The sequence below is a fragment of the Halyomorpha halys genome, unplaced genomic scaffold (assembly GCF_000696795.3).
Source record: "Halyomorpha halys isolate HHAL.00 unplaced genomic scaffold, Hhal_1.1 Scaffold205.1, whole genome shotgun sequence".
In the NCBI taxonomy this organism is placed as follows: domain Eukaryota; kingdom Metazoa; phylum Arthropoda; class Insecta; order Hemiptera; family Pentatomidae; genus Halyomorpha; species Halyomorpha halys.
The window spans coordinates 260,932-282,682 of record NW_027110335.1 but is presented as its reverse complement, the minus strand read 5'-3'; the positions used below and the strand labels follow the sequence as shown (position 1 = coordinate 282,682).

At 31.7% G+C, this 21,751-nt stretch overlaps 1 non-coding gene across 1 annotated transcript; it reads left to right on the top strand.

Annotated features, from left to right (window-relative positions):
• Positions 1–21,303: 21,303 nt before the first annotated feature.
• Positions 21,304–21,446, top strand: LOC112210722 (U4 spliceosomal RNA). The gene has a single exon (XR_002945274.1). It is a non-coding gene; the product is annotated as a U4 spliceosomal RNA (small nuclear RNA).
• The last annotated feature ends 305 nt before the right edge of the window (positions 21,447–21,751 follow it).

The window sequence follows — 21,751 nt, the reverse complement described above, 5'->3', positions numbered from 1 at the left end:
AAGGTTGTTGCTTTTCAGCCCTGACGAAGGCTTGAAATTCAGGTCGAAACGTCGGCACAAATAAATGTTTATCATTCTGACCGCAACTCTGACCATCTTCTCATATTTTTCTATGGTGAAAGTTGTTTGCTGTCATCAGTTTTTATCATTTATTCACCAAATTAAACAGAAAGCTAGATTGGATTCACTATTAGTGTGGAAACAAGAACTTCCATACTTTTTCATTGTTATGGAATTACTTGCACGACAGATATTTGTTAAGGAAAATGAACCTTTAGAGCGAAATGTTAGCACAGGTTGATTTCATTACTGTCAGATTTATTTCTCGACCCACTTCAACTTCTATATTCATATATAACTATATTTTTTCTGATGGAAAATAAATTTAAAAAGACATACAACCTGTATGATATTAGATAGAGCAGGCAGAGAGAGGCGGGTCAGAGTTCGCGTGCCATGAAGGTTGTATTAATGGGGTTTATTGAATGGTTGCACCCCAACCCCACGGCTGCTTCAGGAAATTTTCCCACCTTAATGTTATCGACTTGATCACGAGCAACTTTGATTATACTCCACTCAATAGACTTCCCCTTCCCTTGGCACCCTTCGGCCCTTCATAAATTTATGTCACGTCCCACGGACTATAATTATTGTTCAGTTTAAGGAAATAACTGCGCTTCATTTTCCTAAGTGGTATTTGATAACAACAAATGATGCTATTTCAGGCGATTCCAACTTTCTGATTATGATTGAGTTCAATTTTTCTACAAAAAGTATTTTTTTTTTTTTTATATTTTAGTAGATAAGTTACAAATATTTCTGCTAACATATTTTGTAATTCACAATTGGTTGTACTTGGTTTTGGACCTTCTCCGTAAATTTTCGTATATTAACTACCTTTTATTATTTTTTTGCCTTGGCGGAAATATTAGAGCTTATGAATGATAATGATGAATACAAAATGATTAAGGTGAAGAAGTAAACGTAGACTGAGACCAGTAGGGCTGGACCAGGCTGCGTGCTGGAGGATGCACTCGGACGGATGCAGGTGGATAAGGTGCAGCCCCATCTAAAGGCGCTCACCTAAGCGCAGGGCTGCACCACTGTTAAATCCCTATAAATAAATATTTTTTTATAATTATAAAATTAGTAATAATAATAATAAATAAAACCATTGGTAGCAGTGGCATGCGTAAACCTAGCGCGCATTACCCCAGTGCTGCCGAACCCCGTATGCCAGAAATGGTGAATAAGTGGAATAAAAAAAGAGAAAAGATAACGAAGAACAACAATATCAGTCACCCTTTAAAAACATTCGCTTTCAATAGCTGTATATTGTCTGTGATGTCGTATAGATGCCAAACATGGTCCCTCAACAAGCGTCATGAGAAAAAGATTCAAACATGCCAAAGAACAATGGAGACCGGGGTCACGGATGTAATCAGGCCCGTCAAGAAGATGAAATGGCAATGGGCTGGGCATCTAATGACGAAGAACGACGAAAGCTGGGCCAAGAAACTATCTGAGTGGATCCCTTAGAAATGAAAAGGAACCGAAGAAGACAAAGAAGAAGATGGGTAGACAAGATAAAGAAGGTAGAAGGAACACTGTGGTCACGGAAAGCCGAGGACAAAAAATACTGGAAGTTGAAGATAAGTGAACTCTCAGTGAACCAAAATACGAACAGTCCTCGTTAAAGACTTTAATATTCCTTAAAAAAAGATGATCCATATACATGTATAATAAAGAAAAAGTAGATGTAAATAATGTAAAGAATGCTATTAAATATAAATAAATATATTTATATAAATAAAGACTATTATTATTATTTTTACCATACTTCCTCTGTTTCCTTATTATTCTCCCTCACCCACTTTATTAGTTATGTTTACCATATCTAAGTACTATTATTTATATTACTGCTCTTAGCTTATATAACTTTATATCTACTTCTTTACTTATTCTACTTATATATTTCTATGTTTTTGTAAATAAACGAAAAAAGGCCACCACCATAGAAGGGATGGTTAATATTTTTGCAAGCAATCCCATAAGGCTGATGCACTCCTAGCAAAACTCTTCATCACCTCTTATATTTTTGTCTTTATTGTGTGTATTAATGTACAATAATATATTATCTATTATTAACGTATTAATACGTTGAGGCTAAAAAACTTCCTTTAAAATATTATTTAACATTCTTTATTTAACTTCACAACGTTTGAAAGTGTTACAGGATATATTTTTGTAACTCTCTTGAAAACGGCTCTAACAATTTTTACATTATCAATGTAAAATAAAATGTTCTTTAATATCAGATAGGTCTTATCCTCCTATTAATACTCTGGAAGGGCGAAATCTTCTCCTACACTACCTTTGATTCTGTTTGTTTGAAATAATTTTAACCATTTTAGATTTTTACTAGTATAGAAAAAGTAATAAATATAAATTATGAAAGGATTTGATTATTAACTTGAGAAGATAAGAGGAAAAATATTTGTTTTTCAGTTTTAAAACATTTCTGATAATAAGAGTTGTAACATAGACGTATTACGTACCTTTAGGAAACCAAAGATTGCTCTTAATAGAATATTTAACATACAAAGTCGAAGAAGGTGTGAAAGAAGACAAAAACCGCATAAACAAACGATCGGTACTAACTAGAGTTAGACCGGCGGTTTTCCGTTTGGCCAATCTGTTAACTGTTAATTCGAAATGGTTGCTATGTAATTACTGGATAGACTGTGTAGGGATTTCAGTAAGTCATTTTGTCAACTGAATGGCTCATTTGAAAAATTAATAAGAGAAAGTATTGCCTCTGTGAGAAACATCAGTGTCTTACCACTGGAGTACCCACTTGCCTTTATATCACATTTTCTAGATACTACAGTTTAGTTATGTACTTTATCGTGTTGTTAATATAGGTTTTATACATTTTTTTTTTTCAATTTTGATTACGCTTCTACCAAACTTTTCCATTTCTAGATACTGCAATTTAGTTATGTACTTTATCGTGTTGTTAATGTATGTTTTATACATTTTTTTTTCAATTTTGATTACGCTTCTACCAAACTTTTCCGTTTCTAGATAATGCAGTTTAGTTATTTACTGTATCATGTTGTTAAGGAACTACTGAATTCATAAAATTGAAATTATTAGCAAATTATGAAGATGGTGGTGAGGGGTGCGGTCAACAGAATCATGCCAACATGGTTATTATATAATTTCACTTAAGCGTTTCAATTGATAGGATGATTAACACCAAACAAGCATTCATAGTATTTTCGCCATAGATTCTATAACAACATAGAATTGAGTAAATAAATCAAAATGTAAATTTTAATAAACTGTTATATGTTCGTATGTCTATCTTACTTTTACGAATGAAAAATGTTAAAATTACACATATAATTTAATTTCTTGTTTGATACTGGTTTGTTATGAATTATAATAAAAAAAATACAACCAACAAATATAAAAATAAAGATAGTCTCAACATGTTTATTTCTTTTCACACTTACGTTTCAGTCATTTCCATCATTCTCAAGGATAAAAATTGATTAACAAATTCAATTACAATCTAATCATTAAAAATTATTTTTTTGAATATTCTGAATTATAAATTATCCTACCTTATAGTGATAGTGTTATTTGAATACAATAATAATAATAAGTAAAATTTTTTTTATAGGCCCCCCAAAAGTAATAAAATAAAGTTATATCTTCTACTGGAAGAGTTTCATTTATAATTAGATCTTATGAGTAAAAGGCACTCTTCTTTGTTTTAATTATTTTACTTTATATCATTAAAAAACAATAAGAACGTTTCGGGATTGTCACCCCATGATCAGGTATCTACAACAAAGTCTCAAATTCATCCTATGCATACAACACTTAATAAATATATCACAATTTTTTTTTACTTCAAAACAATTGGTTATTTAGATTGAGGGAACCTCAAAACGTGTACTTGTATCAAAATTCGAATTCGAAATTTCGCACATATCAATATTTTCTAAATTTACTATAAAAAAGAGTGCCATATAAAAAGATATTAAGTTAACTATAACCATCATTACACTTATTCACATTATATATAAATTGTCTAATAACGAATAATCGACTTCAACTTAACTTCAGATTATGAGACGCGAGAGGGGACTACAGACGTGCTTAGAGCGGCTTCGGTTCAGAACAAGAGCATTAGGGCTTGATGACCCCTCAACTTTACACCTGCTACCCGTCATAAGCCCTTACCGACCTTTGGCTCCTGTTCACGTCTCGGACAATCATCCGTTTAAATATAATCGTAATAATAATTATCTTCAATTATTTTACTATCATAGTTTCCTCCTCTTGTTTAGGGAAATGTTATTTTTTTATTGGCGCAGATAAATGTATTACTATTAGAATATTTCAAATAATATAACTGTTCGTAGGAATAGAAAAAATAATTCTAATTTGACGAATTCAGTCGTTCTTTAACAGTATAATACAGTAAATTGTGGTACCAAGAAAAAGAAAAAAATTGATAGTCGCATAATCAATAATGTTTAAAATATGTACAATATAAAATCAAGGAAATAATACAAGGCCCGGTATAAAAAAAGGTAATTCACCCGAATTTTTGTTTACTTTAATGAAAGTGTAATTACTATGTATAATTACTAATCAAAATTTATGAGTCTAATAAAAAAAAAAATAATAATAATAATAGCTGCTATTTCAAAACGTAAAAAATTAATTTTTCATTCGGAGCTCTATATCTTTAAAACCACCAACTACACTAGAAAACCCAACGACACTATTCAAAGTCGAGAAACTGTACTAAAATATGAGCCCAAATAGATCTGTTAGAGTGCAATAGTTTCGGAGGTACAGCTTTTTAAAAAGCAAAATTTCATAAAAAAGTATTGAAAAATGAGTAGTTATTGAATATATTAATAAATCGTACAAATGTCTATTGACACTCAAACTAAAAATAGTTTAATGAACTATAAAGTTCATGACGTTTATCTTCGTAGGAGTAGTAGTTTTCATGATATTTGACAAAATGAATTCCCAAATGTTGATTTTTAGATTTTCAGACAAATTTTTTTAATTATAAAAAAAATATATCTCAGGAATCATAAGACATACAGATGTCTACCAGCACTAAAATTAAAGCTAGTTAAATGAACAATAAAGCAGTGTTTATGATATTTAACATAATAAATTCACAAAGTGTTCATTTCAAGTTATTCCGACAAACTTTTTGGATTTATGAAAAACAATATCTCAAGAAGTACTTGACGTACAGATGTATGACAGTGCTCAAAATAAAGCTAATTTAACCTATATTCGTAGGTGTAATAGTTTTTATTATATTCGCATATTTACATTGTGCACATGAAATTTAGTCAGAACAACTATAAATCAATTTATTTAATCAAATATCATAACTATTACTCCTAGAAAGATAAACGTCATAAACTACTTTATAGTACATTAAACTAGCTTTAATTTGTGTGCCAATAGACATCTGTACGTCGAATGGTTTTTGAGATATAGATCTCTTAAAATACGTTCCCTCACTACTAATTTTTCAATAAATTCCTTATGAAACGTTGCTTTTTAAAAAGTTATTTCATGTTTTAAAATTATCCATAAAGACCTAAATATTCCTTATGTAACCGATCTAGCCCCAACCCGATATCATTCCTTCCATTACAAACTCCCTAACCACCCAAACCCACTAGTTTCTAATCTTTCTTCCTCTTCCATTCCTGGCAATCCTCCGAGGCGCCTGAAAAGAAGATGGCCTCGTGGCCTTATATTGTAAAATGTTTTTAGAGTTCTACTACTGGGTAGTTTATCTACATGCTGTATCATATCATTATCATTATGTAATTATGATCAAATTTGCTTGTTGTATTTTTTATACAGTTCTAAATATCAATAAATAAATAAAATATTTTAAAATTATATATGAATTTTTCATTTTCAACTATAAATCAATATATTTCAATAAATATCATTAACACTACTACGAATATAAGGCTCTCGTACTATAAAGAAAATAATTCCATCTTATCAGGCGGAATCCGCGTTTAGAAATTATTATAAATGACACATATACAGGAGCGCGTACTCGTTTTGCGGAAATAATATTTCCTATGTGTTGGAAAGAATAAGCCCTGATTGAGTTATTTATTAAATTGGCTCCAGCGAGTACGTGCAGACCCCGAGGAATACACAACTGGAGGTTAACTCTGTTAGGGGGCATCACTTCTCCAGCACCTTTTGTCTACTTCTCACCTCTTGCTTTTTCTTTTACTTTAACCCCATTGTCCTTTCCTCATGGATAATCTGCTAACAGAACTCGGCCTTTGCTCTAGTTCGAAGGCCATGGAGGAATACTGACTTAGATAGACAAGAGCACTTGGGAACGTGAAAAGTAATAATGTAACCGTCCTTGAGAAGTTAGGAGATGTTATCGGTTAACAACAGAAAGCTATGGTTATTGTCCGAATTTATGGAGGATGAAACAGCAAAATATTGACTGTGATTTGCTAAAATTTGAAATTTGCTTGGAATCTTCACATAATATATTCAAGTTGGGGAAAGTCTGATTTTGGGGTTTAAGGATCATAACAGATTTTTTAAAAACATTTTTATAGCCATCTTACTGTCCTGACTTGTAGTGAAAAACATAAATCTTTGTTCATTTTAGTTGATATTTTATCTCCTAATAGCACGCAGAGCTGGCTGGATATTTAATTTATTGAGCATAATTCATTGAAGATGAAACTGTTTTTTATTTTTTTGGATTTATTTATTTTTTATCATAAGCTCATGTGATATAAAGTTAATTTAGGCATTAAGTACTAATATTCTTAATATTAGTTTGTGATTAAGGGCGTATCAAAACTAGGGGGCATGCCATGCTCGTTCAGTTTGACATTTAAGCACAAAAAAGGCGAATGAAACCACAATTTTAAGAAAATAATATATAATTATAGCAGTGCTTTATTAGTTATTACAATTTATTTATTTTTTACTTCGGGGGGGGGGGGGGAACTGTCAAATACGGGCCATATCCCAATCCATCTTATATTTTTTTCCTAATGTAACAATGATTTGTTTAAAATAATAGAAAAATTCCCTTCAATTTCTTTTGAGTAAGTGCTCACTTGCGCCAACATTGGAACTTCAAATTTTTTTTTCCAAGAACTTCCTTTTTTTTTTCCTTATTTTTTTTTACTTATTTATTATTATTATTTTTATTTGCCCTTTCTCGGCCTTTATTTAGTCTCAATTTCATGTTCCACCATTTAGTGTGTTAAACTTTGTTTTCTCATATCAGCTATTTTTACATGTCATTATATCTCTTGTTCATTTTTAAACTCATAATTCGCATATTCTTTTTCCATTCTTATTGTCTTTTTTATATATTACTATTTTTATTTCTTCTATTTGTTCATATGAATATAACTTTTTTTACTTATATTTACATAATTTTAACCATACCATAATTACACATTTTTGTATCTTATCATCCAACTAGGTCTAAATAATTTTAGTTGTTTTTGTATCTTTTTATCACTAATGAAGCTCTACAAAATGGAGCGAAACGTCGGTAAATAAATAGTTGTTACCTATTTTTTGTATTGTTTTCACTGCATCCCAACCATCTTCTTTATAATTATTTTTTCAATTTCACTTAATCAATATACCTTGCAGTTGACAGGACGACCATAAAAGCATTATAGAAATATAAAATCATTCAACGATAAACATCATTAAAAGTACATTTCTTAAAACTGCAGTAATTGCAACGAGTCAATCTATTAACTGAAAGGCACATTTAAAAAAAATAATACAAGAAAGTATTGCCACAGTGAATAATTTATCTTCTGAAACGTGTGGAGATTAATTTCAACTTCAAAGAGTGGTATGAGAAAGTTGTGTATGCGGACACCGCACCATTTTTTTCTTTTATTTTACTTACATGAAAAAGTCTTATTGATTTTATTTTTCCAAAATTAATTAATAATATCGCTGTTCAACAGTGTCACATTTCAAAAAAATGGTTATTTGGAAAAAACGTGTAATTTTAGCAATAAGGGTTACGATCTATACAGTAAAACACAGAAGTAATAGTGCCGTAGTAAAACATATGTCATAAAATGTAATATAAAAAAATTATTTGGGGAGTATAAACTATTACAGTTTTGAACTTTAAAGATCTTACCCTAATTGCTAAGATTGCATGTATATCTGAAAATAGTCATTTTTGAATAAGTTACACTGTAAATATATAGTAATTCTAAAGAACATCTTGGCAAGAAAAATCAAAGTTTATCGGTCAACGTAGAAGTTACAAATAAAAAACTCATAAAATAAAATGTTTCAATTTTTTACAAGATATTTTTATTATTTATGGTGAAATTTTGCCGCCCTCTCCACTCCCATTACGCTACACCACTGCCATGAACAAGAGATGGCATTCCTGGTGCAATAGATGGCATCATAATGGACCCTGATGATGAGTCGAACAGAAAACAGTGGGAGCTGGAAATACAGATGGAAGATGGGAGGACCCCGAAGTGACTCAGAGTGTTTGCCGGATGATTCGGTTTCGGGTCGATAACTCATCCCGAAGAAGAAGAAAGAAGCGAACCCATTTAGCTGGGCTATGGCTTTCGGCATAGATAGGCCGCTCCACAATGTAATTGCTCTTCTCTGGCATCCACTTAATACTTCAATTATTTGCCCATTACCGCCATTTGGCTTTCTCTTTGCCTCTTTTCATGATGGAGGAAATTCTATCATCGCGTTATGACATTTCTATTTCCTATTTCCAAATTGTATACTACCTGTATGAAGCTCACCTTCAACTGAAGGCCAGGCACTTCTTCTGAGTGGGTTAATGAATGGACTGTATGTAATTTTATTAAAAGTGGAAGAGAATGAATTTATTTAACAATTTTCAATTATGGAGAGAGAACGAGAGATATAACATAAAAATAGTTGAATCTATTGTACAATTCGAAAGTTATAAGGGAGTGGCCAAAAGGAACGGGTGGATTAGATTAATTTTATAATTTTGAATTGGGGCCTGCGAAAATGGCAATATTGATACGTCACACAGTAGTGAGAAACTGCCGTTTTGTACAAAAACCTCTTTTTTTTTTTTATGATAGATTTATTTATTGATAGATATTACAATCTGCCACACAGTTGTGGGCAATAGGTAATAGTGATGAATGATCTCATACATACTAAAATAAAAAAAAAAAATAAAAAAATAAAAAAAAAAAGAATAATAAAAAATAATAATAATAAAAACTCTCTTAAAATATATACAAACAAAAGAATAGACAAGATGAACATAATCAAACTGTACAAAAAAAACCTCTAAATTGTTTAAATCTTCTTTACTTCTCATGAATTACCTAAGGTGCTGAATTCAATGGAATGAATTCTTTTATTTTTTATATATACGTATATTTTTGTTTTTTAGAAAAACAATTTTTTTCTTATTTGATCTAAATATTGTTTAATATGTTCTTATGCTCTTTCTAAAAAAATATGAAAGAAGAAAAATACAGTAACATCTTTTAAAACAGGTGTAACAAATCAGTATTTTTAATGAAACTTTAACACATCTACCACAGATGTTCTGTCCCATGATGATTTTTAAATAATAACTTCGCAAAAGTTTGTATATTGATTCTTGATAGAAAACTACGCATATACACAGCTGTCATTCTTACATTGGGTTATCTTAAGTATACGATATTCCAATATAATTATAGAAATGCACAATGCTAAACGGTTTTAATTTCAGTTTAGAAGTTTTATTTTTACAATATGGAACAATCTACAATTCGAGATAAAGAAACAAAAGAGGGAATTTACGATTTCCGTTAAAACTTTAAGATTAGGCCTGATTTAGCGAGAAAGTTTTAACATCCGTGGAAAGGGCCAAGATGTGCCTTTATTTGTTCTGTTTCTTATAGACCAAAGATTGTTACAAGAATAATTAGTAATCAAATGTTTTGTTCTTGTATTGAAAACAGTATGATTCATATATTCCATGTAGCAAATATTCGCATATCACACGTGCATATTAAAATTATAAGAACCATTATGAGAAAAGGAAGGCTCACAGATTTTATAGATGTTTTTTGGTGTTACTAGGTTGGAAAATATGTCATATATGTGTCGGAGGGTTTTTGCCAATGCATCCTAGAAGTCGAGAAAGAAAAATTTTGCATTATTTTAGAATTGCTTTCTTATTATCGTATGGCCCTATTGCTCTGCATATATTTCATGATCATTATGAAACCATTTTTATTGTGTAGAATTATCAAATATTGTTGATCGTATTAAATGGGTTTAATTGCGTAAACCAAAAGTGCCAGTAATGTAGACTAAAACTCTTTTTTTAGGAACCATCAAGTCAGACTCGTCTTCTACGTCTTTTGAATCCCTAAAATAAGAATGTTCATATAAATAAAAAAATGTTGGGCTTCATTTTCAGGATAATATGTTTTTTTCTACCGATTTTACGAAAATTCATAACTCCTTACATGCCATCCAAATCCAACGTAACTACAACTGTTGGTAAGCTGAATTTCCGTTCTTCTAAGCCGTATCGATATCTTTTATAATTTGTGCTTTTATATTAGAAGAAATGTAGTTTCAAATAAATAAAATTTTCTCCATGGTTTTATTTTAAAAAGGTCGGCTGTTTACCATTTCGTACAGTTCAGATGGTCCTAAATCTCTCCTATGTTTCGTGTAAATTAGTGGAGTCGAGCTGAATTTATTGTAAATCGTATTTATTGTAAATTGTATTTATTGAATTTATTGTAAATTGTAAATTTAGTCATAGTTGAAAATATTGAACAAAAAATATAAATTATTTCGCTTTCATTGTGGCATTGTGGAGTAACATAACATCGAACATCTTTTACCTGTAAACATTTTTAGAATAAAAAAATATTATTTTCAATTTTATTAAATGAGTTTAAATGTAAACAGAACAAAAGTTGTACCTGTAAAGTAGACCAAATACATTATAGCCGTTTTAGCATCCTCAAAAACTCTTATATTCTATTTAAAAATAAAATCAAAAAATATTTTACCTGGGCGGTTCGGCAAAAATATATTTAGGTGATACATCTGATATGGCTACACAGTTAAAACAATTTGGACCGACTGACATTGGAAAAGTGCCACATAAAATATATTTTGTTCTTTCATTAGAAGCACTTTGTTATTTTTTATGCAATTTTATATTTTTTTAAAACTTATTTAATACGATTAACAACCCTTCGTTTTCGTTATGCATGCAATAGCAAATCAAATGGTGTATAATAATCAATTAATAAATTCAAACCAAAGGTAGAATATGATAATATACATTTTATTTTTTATTTTTGTATGAAATATATTTATCTCGGCTCCTAAGGCGTTTTGGCTTACGGACGCCTGCTTAATATTTTGGGAGGGGAGGAGGGGGGGTACAGAAGGCCTGAGGGAGTTGAGGCGTTGGTCTTTGCGACATCGGAACTGCAGCAACGTCAACTTTTATTTCTGTGGTGGTCCGACGAAATGAAAACTTGACCATGGTTAGAATAGAGTGGTACAGTAAAGAGAACCCCCCGCATGTCAGAAATGACCACGAAGGAGGTCTAAAGAAATATAATAAAACACTGTTCAATATTTTTCGACCTAGCTCATTGAAAACGATGATCCCACGTGCGTACTCTCTCTTCTATGTTGCGGTTTCTTTATAATGGAGAAGAAACATGAGCATAGAGGAATATTTTAAGCATGATAATTAAGCATTAAAAAAAATCATGAATTATTATATGCAAGTATATATATTAGTATATATGCAAGAAGAATTTTTTTTCATGGGTTTATCATTAAAATAAGGTAGTTAGCATTGAGCGAAACATCTTATAAGAACATGAAATGGGCAACTTATTAATTGATTCAAGTTGGTTTTTGTAGTTCGAAGGAAAAAAAATTAAGCTTACACATGCAGCCTCGGTTGTTATGATTATGGCAGGAGCTTCCTGTGTTTTTGGGTTAAAAGCCACCTCGCGTGCTGGTCCCACAGTTGATATTCTAGATACTCAAGCCCTTCCGACATTACAGTGAATAATTCCAATTTCTTTCAATTACGTAAAAGGCATATTGTGTAAATATCAATGTATAAGTGCAAGAAAAAGTCTTTAAATTTCCTTAAAGGATCACGAGATCGACCATATCCGTTAATCAATTTAATTAGTTAATACCGATATTAAGCGTTCAAATTCTTTGCAGGAGACTCTTTTCACCTAACATTGTCGAGCCAGCAATTTTAGTCCTTATATTATCTGAATTTTGAAACTCAATTCCTCAGCCCGTCAACATATCATAAAGGGAACTGGCGACCATCGCCATTTTAGCAGCATTATAAAAAAATAAATAAATGATGCATATGCATAACGTAATTCTTATATGTATTTTATTTTATACCAGATCGGCCTGGTGGGCCTTACATGGTTGATATAATATTTTAACAGTTGATTATTGGGGGGTCTAGTCTCGTAAAAAGACCCCTAACTATATACAATGTTATTATTAAAAGAAGAAAAAAAAAATAAATAGATAAAAATAATGCTTCTTAATAAAAGAGGAAAGTAAAATTAATAACAAAAAATAATGATATTGGTACACTTAAATAAAATAAATAATTACCTAATCTAATAGTTAAAAGAAACAAGTTAATTTGAAAAAGGGACGAGGGAAGAAAATAGAAAAAATAATAATAATAATAATGAATCAATAAAATGAAATGTGACTATGAATTAATTTTATATTTATTAAAATTTATAACAGAATGTCCTGCAGCAGCCTGGGCTTCAGTCTTCGGGTTGAGGTTGGGTTTCCCAGGTTGTAGGTCACTGCTCCTTTAGCTGTCGGCAACTGGGAGTAGAACTTCATGAACCGTTTTTTTATGTAATCCTCTATAACGTAATTCTTAGTTTTCCATCAAAAGGCCCGGGCCCGCCCCATTGAAGCTCCTAGGGAGCGATAGTCCTATGTCACTTTTGGAGAATAATATTTAAAAAGAGCCTGAAATTGTAAAACGGCCTAAAGACCCGTCCCACTAAGTCCTCCAGGGAGCGACGGAAATATTTCAGGGCGTTTTTTAAATATTGCTCGATTTAACTATCTTAGTCTCCTCTTCCCGTTTTAGGGAAATATTTCAAAAATGATACAGGACCGTCTTATTTCCTGAGGGTTTTAGTGGGGTGGGTCAGGCAGGGAAGGATTGCGTTTTTTTGTGTTATGATCTCCTCTCCTGAGATTGTGACATGTCGTATATCGACCAACCTACTCTGTTGAATAATCAGATAAGTAAGGCTACCACGGAGGGCAGAAGGGGCGGGTTTTACGCCGTTTTTACAATTTCATGTGCTTGTTAAATATTGATCTATTTAACTATCTTAAAGTCTCTTCTTCCCGATATGCAGGACAAATTTGCAAGCAACAGTTTTGGACAAACTTTTTGATTTTGAAACTTTCAATTCATCATTCATTGAGAAAATCATTTCCAATTCAAAAACTCGATTGGGAAAAGTCATGTCTATTAAAAGTAAGATTCTACATTACATATATTTTTTAAGTCAAAAATTAAAATTTAGGTTGGAATGAAGCTCTGGGCATCAAATTTGTGCTTTATGAGATGGTTTATGGCCTATGTAGTATTTTTTAAAAGTACTAATGATGATATAATAAGCAACTCAATGATAAAGTGACAATAAAGTACTTAGAACTTATCTCAATGCTGATTGAAATTAAACTTAATTGAATGAGACATGGTGCACTGACTGTTGGACTTAGTGGAGTGTGAAGTAGGCTGCCACATCCCTGGCAGGCTCGTCCTTCAGCCAGTCGAGAATATGTCTCAAGTAGGGCAAACTTCTCTCTTTGTCACTTAATGAACGTCTTCCCCTTCAGCTAGCTCCGCGTTTGTCAGACATTTGATGCAATTAGGCTCTGTTTGTATTTTTATGAGACTATCAAAGATAATTATTAAGTAGAAAATTCATTTCAAAAAACATTATACCATTTTATTCATAATGAATAAAGAAAATGAGTGAATTTAATTAAAGACAAGAGAAATCTGAACCAACACTATGCAGAGATTCTAAGTAAAATTAATTTATGAAACATATGAGATAAAATTGATGTTGATAATTATAATTAACCTTTATATGAATTGTAATAATAAAAGAAATAGTAAATTTAACCATAATATAGTTGGAATAAATAAATTAAACTTGAGTGTGGGGAAGGTTACAAAAATTGTGATAATCATAATAGTGAAAAATAACTGTGATTAAAAATTCTTAATTTTATTTAATATGAAGAATAGCCTGCCTAAATTTTTTTAAAAATTGATGTGGTTCTAAAATTGTGTTCAAGGTATGATAATTTATTAATAATATTCTGGATTATCTCTATAGGAAGTCTGGTGAGTCAATATATAAAAATTTTTTTGAGGTTAATGACTTCCAGTTGAATGAAATTTGTATTAAATTATCATAACATGGTACAACGTTTCGGGACCACTGTCCCATATTCATGTACTTTAAACCTCATAATTTCATATAGGAAATCATGTCACACTGTACACTGTTCTCTCTTTTTTCTACTATAATTTATTTGTGCATCTTCACTTCTCCTTAGCACATCCAATCTGTTCCAAGCTGTGCTAAGGAGAAGTGATGCACAAATAAATTATAGTAGAAAAAAGAGAGAACAGAGTAAAGTGTGACTTCTATTTCCTATATGAAATTATGAGGTTTGAAGTACATGAATATGGGACAGTGGTTGTACCATGTTATGATAATTTAATACAAATTTCATTCAACTGGAAGTTATAAACCTAAAAAAAAAATGTATGGATTAATAATATTGTTATTTGTTTAAAATGATATGAATAAGAAAAGCTGTTTGTGATAGATTGTCCGAAACATCGGACTTATAAAGAAATATAAATTGTTTTCAGACTTAAAATGGATAAAATGTATTTCATTTAAACAGTAATAACCAGTCTCAAGAAAGTGTAAAGATTATATACAAAATAAATGGAACAGAGTTCATAAAAAAAAAAAAAATGTAAATTACTGTCGTGATTAATCATGAACACATTTCAAAAGTTTTATAAACCTCATTATTTTTCTTGTTAATTTTCAACTCAAATTAATGACTACAAATATTAATTACAAACGATAAAATAGGGATGAATTAAATTCCCATTTACTCTTGTGGGCAAGGGTCAATGTGTTCTCGCTAAAAACAGGTTAACAGTCCCGTTTCTACAAACGTTTAGTTTTTTTTACACATCTCAATAAAAATTGACAATGAGTGAAATATCATCTAAGGTAGCACTGTCTGAGATCATGGCTTGGCATGAATGAGGAATGGCAATATTCTGGAACCTGTCTTTGATTAAGTTTCATGAGGCACTCCGACGTGATATCATTTCAGTTTCTTGTCTACTTTATCTTCTTAAGAAAGGTCCTTTGGTATACATTGGATGATAAGAAAAAAATGTAAATATTGATCGAAAGGTCATTATTGTAAAAAAAAATTAAAAAGGGTTTAGTGAAAAAAAGAATTAAGAAATACAATCAACTATTGTGTATTGTTTCCACACACATTCCAGGTGTTCATCAGGGCCGTTGTGATTGGTGGAGGTGTAGAGGAGGAATAAAAAAGAGGAAGAAACCAGTTGTTTTTTGTTTAATTCTCCTGTGCCCCTCCACCAATCACAATCGCCCTGATGAAAATGATTTTTTTATTAACGTTTTAAAAAATTAAAATCTGTACCACTACAATCCAGGAATGGTCGGGGGTGCAGTACTTGTAAAGGAGTACTTTACTATACTAACGGTTGTGCAAGGAGGTCATTTGGTCAAGCTCAACCGCTAGATCTTTACCCAATTAAAGGTACCCACTTTATGAGGCTGGAGGGCTCCTGAACCCACAGGGCTGACTCAACGGCTACAGGTAACAGATAATAACTGTCTGCCACAGCCGGATCGTTGGAGTTAATAATCTATTATAGTTTTATTTTTGATAATTACTTTCAGTAAAGTAACCAGAGACAACAAACCATGGAACATTGCAGTGATTACGCCAAAAGAGGGTACAATCTTACTCAGTACTGATAGTGAAATTTTGACTATCGATAATATGAAATTTACGATCATATAGAATAAAAATATAATTTGGATGAACTGGTGGGAAGTTTGGATATATATCATTATAGATACAGTGAAGTATGTATCGATAATCTTATGTTGTTTTTTTCTCCTTGTTCGTTAACCTTTGCTTACTCCTGCTTGTGTTTCGTGTTGAGCTTCTCACTCAAAATGCTTTGCTATTTTAACACAAAACAAACTATATTATTCTGAGCTCAAGATTGTTTCTGTCCCTGTGGACTTTGTATTATGGATTCTTGGAAGCCTATTGGTTAGTTGCGTTGGCCATAGATGGCAACAGTATTAATTTATTAGTAATTATATATTACTTAATATATTTAGGTGATGTGAACATTCAGTTAATGGTACCATCCATGCCCCCATCCCAAGAATGGAGTGAATTCCTCATCAGGAATTATAAGTTTACAAATTCTTTCGTGCTTATAAAATTTAGCACAAACCAAAAGAAGATTTTTAAAGATAATTTCTGTATATAATAGTTATATTCAGTAGAATTCAAAAAGGAAAAAAATATATAATAAAATACACAGGTGTAGCGCAGAAAACTGTTTGGAACTGATTATAAAAATTAATATGGAAATGTGTAATGTCAAATAAAAGCGTATAAATAAGAGAGGAGGCGAACTACATTCGGCGAGACATGGGACAGCACGTGTGACGAGCACGCCCGGTAACGGATGGCCGAAACGAGTTCTAGATTGTAGGAATATCTGCTCCCGCCCCTTCGCCGTATTGAAACCCATCTCATTCTCTCTCAATGAAAATATTTATTTACATTCCCGTCGTCTACTGGCTTAACGACAGAGGAATAATCTCTTCTTCGTTAGTTACCAATTCTAATAGATTCTTAGATTTTGTCAATACAATAAGTAAAATGTATACGGAGTCAAAGTAGAAAATTTATATCATTCGAATAAAGTGTTTCTATAAGAAATATAGCTCCTCATTTTGTAAGAGGAATGCACTTTAATAATTATAATAATATTTTTCATTTATCCTGGGTTGATTCCTTTAGAATAATATTATAGAATAAGGCACCAAAATTAGGCTTTAGAGCTGAGAGTAAAATACAAAATGAAAATAAAATTATAATCTATCATAAAATATAATTAAAATAATGAATTTTTATTATTTAAAGGTAATAATAAAAAAAATACAAACTCCTCTAACTAATCATAATCTTAAGAAATAATCCAAATGTAATAAAAGGAAAACGAAAGGAGTAGTGTTGATTATATGAGTCGAGTTGATTTAAATATTATCTCTCTTTCCATCTATTCACTTATTTGAAACTTTTAATTCTTATTCTTCTGGAATTGGGTAGACAGAAGGTGGTCGAAGATACGGGATTTGAAGGTTGGAAGGGTATTAGAACTACGAATGAAGAGGGGAATAGAATTCCATTGGGAAGAGAAACGGATAAGGAAAGATCTGCATTAAGAATAAGTCTAAAGACCGTGAGCGGGTATTGCGGGGAATGCACTGAGGACTTAAATTGAAGGATATCAGAGAAGTACGATGGACTGCGGAATTGGATAACTTGGTAAAGGAAGGAAGTAAGAAAATATTTACGATGGAAGGAGGGGTAAAGCCACTTCAACTCTTCATAAAATCGGGTGACAGAGGCGTCCCTGAGGACCCCAAAGATAAAACGTACAAAGGAATTAATTAACCGTTAATTTTCTTTCGAGATCCCAAAAGACACCTCCGTAAACCACACAACAATAGTCAAAGTAGAGGAATATTTAGGAAGGAACCAGGAGCCTACGATTTTTAGAAGGCAGTAGTATATTTATATTAGTGTATATATAATAACAAACAGATTATATTACGTATTACATAATTGGTATCCAAATATTAAATTAAAATTAATAATAATAATCATGTATTAATTTGTTTTTGTGACAACTCTCGTTTGAATACCCATTATAATATTATAATATGGTACTATACCATTGTAATATGTTATTGTTCCCAGTATAATAAACCGTTCACATAGAACATATATTAAAAAAAAAATTAAAGCATTTATATAAATTAATAATACCAAATACTTGCCATACACAATAAGTGTATTGATGTACATTGCTCATATAAGTATAATAAGTGTTACAATAGTTTTTTTATATACTTGATATTTTATATTTTAAGTAAATAAGGAAATATTTTAGTTTGATCCTAAACTATTGAGATGTAAAATAAAATGTGAGCATTCCTGGAAGATATGGCTAATTGTCAAATTTTGTTTTGAGATAAGATAGGAGTGACCTATTCTCAGCCTAATCAGTACGACCTCCTTGGACATTTTACGACGGCTTGAGGTTCCCCAGAGCTTGACGTCATTTTTAGTTTAATCCTTGGGCTTTCGTTCCACAAAGATTGCCATCGGGACCTTAATCTTGCATTTCTGTCAGAAACTAAGAATCTAAATTTTTTGCACGAACGTAATACGTCTCCATACTATGTATTTCATACATGAATTACAGAAAATAACAATTCTAACCAGGTTATATTAATTATGACGTTGAGTCTTCAGACATGATTATTTTTATATTTATTTGTTGTTATTTTACACAAGAGAAAAGTCACCCAACATTTGTAATATTTTTGCTCCTTCGATATTACAATAGAAGATGGAGCTATGTGGTGAAATAGTAACAAATTCCATAACTAACTACATTAGAAGTTATCTTGGATAGGAATTTCTAATAGCCCACCGGCGAAAGGTCGTTAGGACAAAGGTCAAAGGTCTGTAGGATCTGCGATTCTCCGTCTAATCACAAAATGCAAAATACTGGCCCCCACAAATTGCTTCCCTTTGAAGTAAATCCATGAAATTCGAATAAAACTGAGCTGACTGGGGGCCAATGACTATATATGGAGGGTACCACCTTTTTTCTATTACTACTTTCATCATTTTTATTATATGTGTATATATATAAAGTTGAAGGAAAGTAGAAAAATTGAGCAAATGTGGTCCAGTATTATAGTTTTATTAACTAACGTTTTCCTGACAACATATTTTGAAAATGGTTCGTCCAATTTGGCCTAAAATTAGAAGATGGTTGAGAATCAGTAAAAAAATGGTCTAGTATAAATTTTATTCAAATTTTATCTCCTACTTTCTATTGCCCTTACCTAAAAGTGTTTTCCTGAACACGTCCATATTTGAAAAACGGCTAGTCCTGTAGACTATTCTCAAATGACAAACATTAACCAATATTTCTATAGCAAAGCAACCCATAGGGCCTTTACACAAGAATGAATGCCAGTATAGTTGGCAAGATGGATAGACATAATCAACAGAGGAGCGAAAGAGCTGCATGCAGCAAGCAGTAGCAGTAGGAAAGAAATACCCCAAGACCAGTAAATCGATTTTACTATCGACAATTCGAACAAAGCAGAGAAAGAAAGAAATGAGATAAAAATTGAAAAAGTAATAGTCGACAAAAAAAAGAGAAGAAAAATCGTTTTAAAAAGTATAAATTTGAATTAACATATCTAATGATTAGTAGTAGTGGTTAACCAAATAAGTGAATGATTAGTAATAAACTAAAGTATTTATTATGAATAGCTCTAGAATATTGGATCGATTTATGCTTCAAAAGAAATATTTGATGAAGGAATTTTGTACCTGTAATTAATATTTTATAAGAATGTTTGAAGAGAGTGATCAGTAATATGATTTTTTTTATTCTATGCCCTATGGGTGTATAGGATTTGATATTGGGGGGAGGGGTAATTTATAAGAATGGATGGAATATCTTTTACTGCATTTGAAATGCATTATAAGAGAGGAGAGTAAAGGGATATAAAACGACTGGAAATCGGGAAAGAGGATTGAATCATGAATTGAACTCTAATGACGGGGTTACCAGGTTTCGTGATTTTAGAAATCCTCAGTCGATGCTGAGACATTCTATGTGTGTTTACTATCTTTGCAGGCGTCCTGTTAATGTTAATTTCTTTAAAAAGTGGGTTCATTAGCTAAGAGACTGCTCTGCCTCCGTGAGATGAATTCCGTCACTGTTGGTAATCCAAATGTTGTATGAATGTAGTCAGTTTTCGCTCTTGATAATAATCTGAAAATGTGGGGTTTCTTCGCTGTTGTGCACGCTATGCCAGCCAGCATAAGTTTTCCCTAAGATGGACGGTTTTTTATATCAGTAATTTGAGGCGAAGAGAAAGGTTAGAAGTTGTTAGCAGATGATTAAGTCCGTAAGTTATTGTCCTAACCGGCTGTATTTTCTTATGGCAGCGTCGAGTGGCAGGTGTTGTGTTATGTCAAGGGGGGCACACTACACTGCCTGCCCCTCTGTTCTACCCTATATACTTTAGTGAGAGGTCATCGATCCATAATATTATACATTATGTGTCGATGCTATGTTATTAGGAATAAGTATAAAAGTTTTTTTTATTGACTTGAACTTCATATACTTTGTAATTGGTTTATATATGATTATATATTGCTGTGTCATTCTTTAAGTTCCGTCTTTCAGTCTTCTTACATCGGGTAAAGTAAATATTATTATTTTTATTCACTACACTTCGTGAATAATGGCTGTTTGAATTATAGCAAATTTCTTTTTTTTTTGGGGGGGGGGGATAAAAGGTGAGATGGGTTAAGATGACTTCAGGCTGCAGAGTCCAAAGCCCTTCGGACAAACGACGTCGACTAAGGAAACAGTGCTTTGCCACCTCCCTGGTCTTGGTGGAGGGGCGACCTCTCTGAACAGTGGGTTAGCACATTCATGCCGTTTTTCAATTTCAGGTGCTTTTTTAATGTTGCTCGAATAAACTATCTTAAAGTTTCCTCTTCCCCTTTTAAGCTAATATTTTAAAAGTTATATAGGACCGTCACTCCCCGGGGGTCTTAGCGGGCGGGTCCGGCGGGGGAGGATTGCCTTTTTTGTGTTATGATCTCATCTTGTAAGATTGACATGTTCTACATCGACTAACCTACTACTATAATTGTCTGTTTAAAAAGTCAGATAAGTAAGACTACCATAGTTTGCGCATGTGCATTCTTGCGCAGAGGCAATTTCGTAACCAATGAAGGTCTACTGAGGTGCGATTATTGCTAGTTGAAAATATTTTAATTATAACTCTCTCATAATTAGTTAAATTATTAAAACTAAATAGAGGGGAAGCAGTATACCAATGTATATGAGAAGATTAAAATCAGAGTTGTGTAATTAAATTAATCTTCATTTTGAACAGTAGATGGTTTTATTACATTTATTATGATATATCCTCCAACACTGTCTGTTGAACTATTAAATATTGAGATGAAGTATGATTAAAGCTAATTATAGGATTAAATTTTCTCAATTTTCTTACATAAAAAATTACTTAATAATAACATCCATTGCGTTGTTATATTAAGCAAAGACAATTTTGAAAATATTTCTTTTAAACCCCTCCTTTTATATTCCTGTTTATCCTTCCTCTATCTAGTTATCCCATCCCAC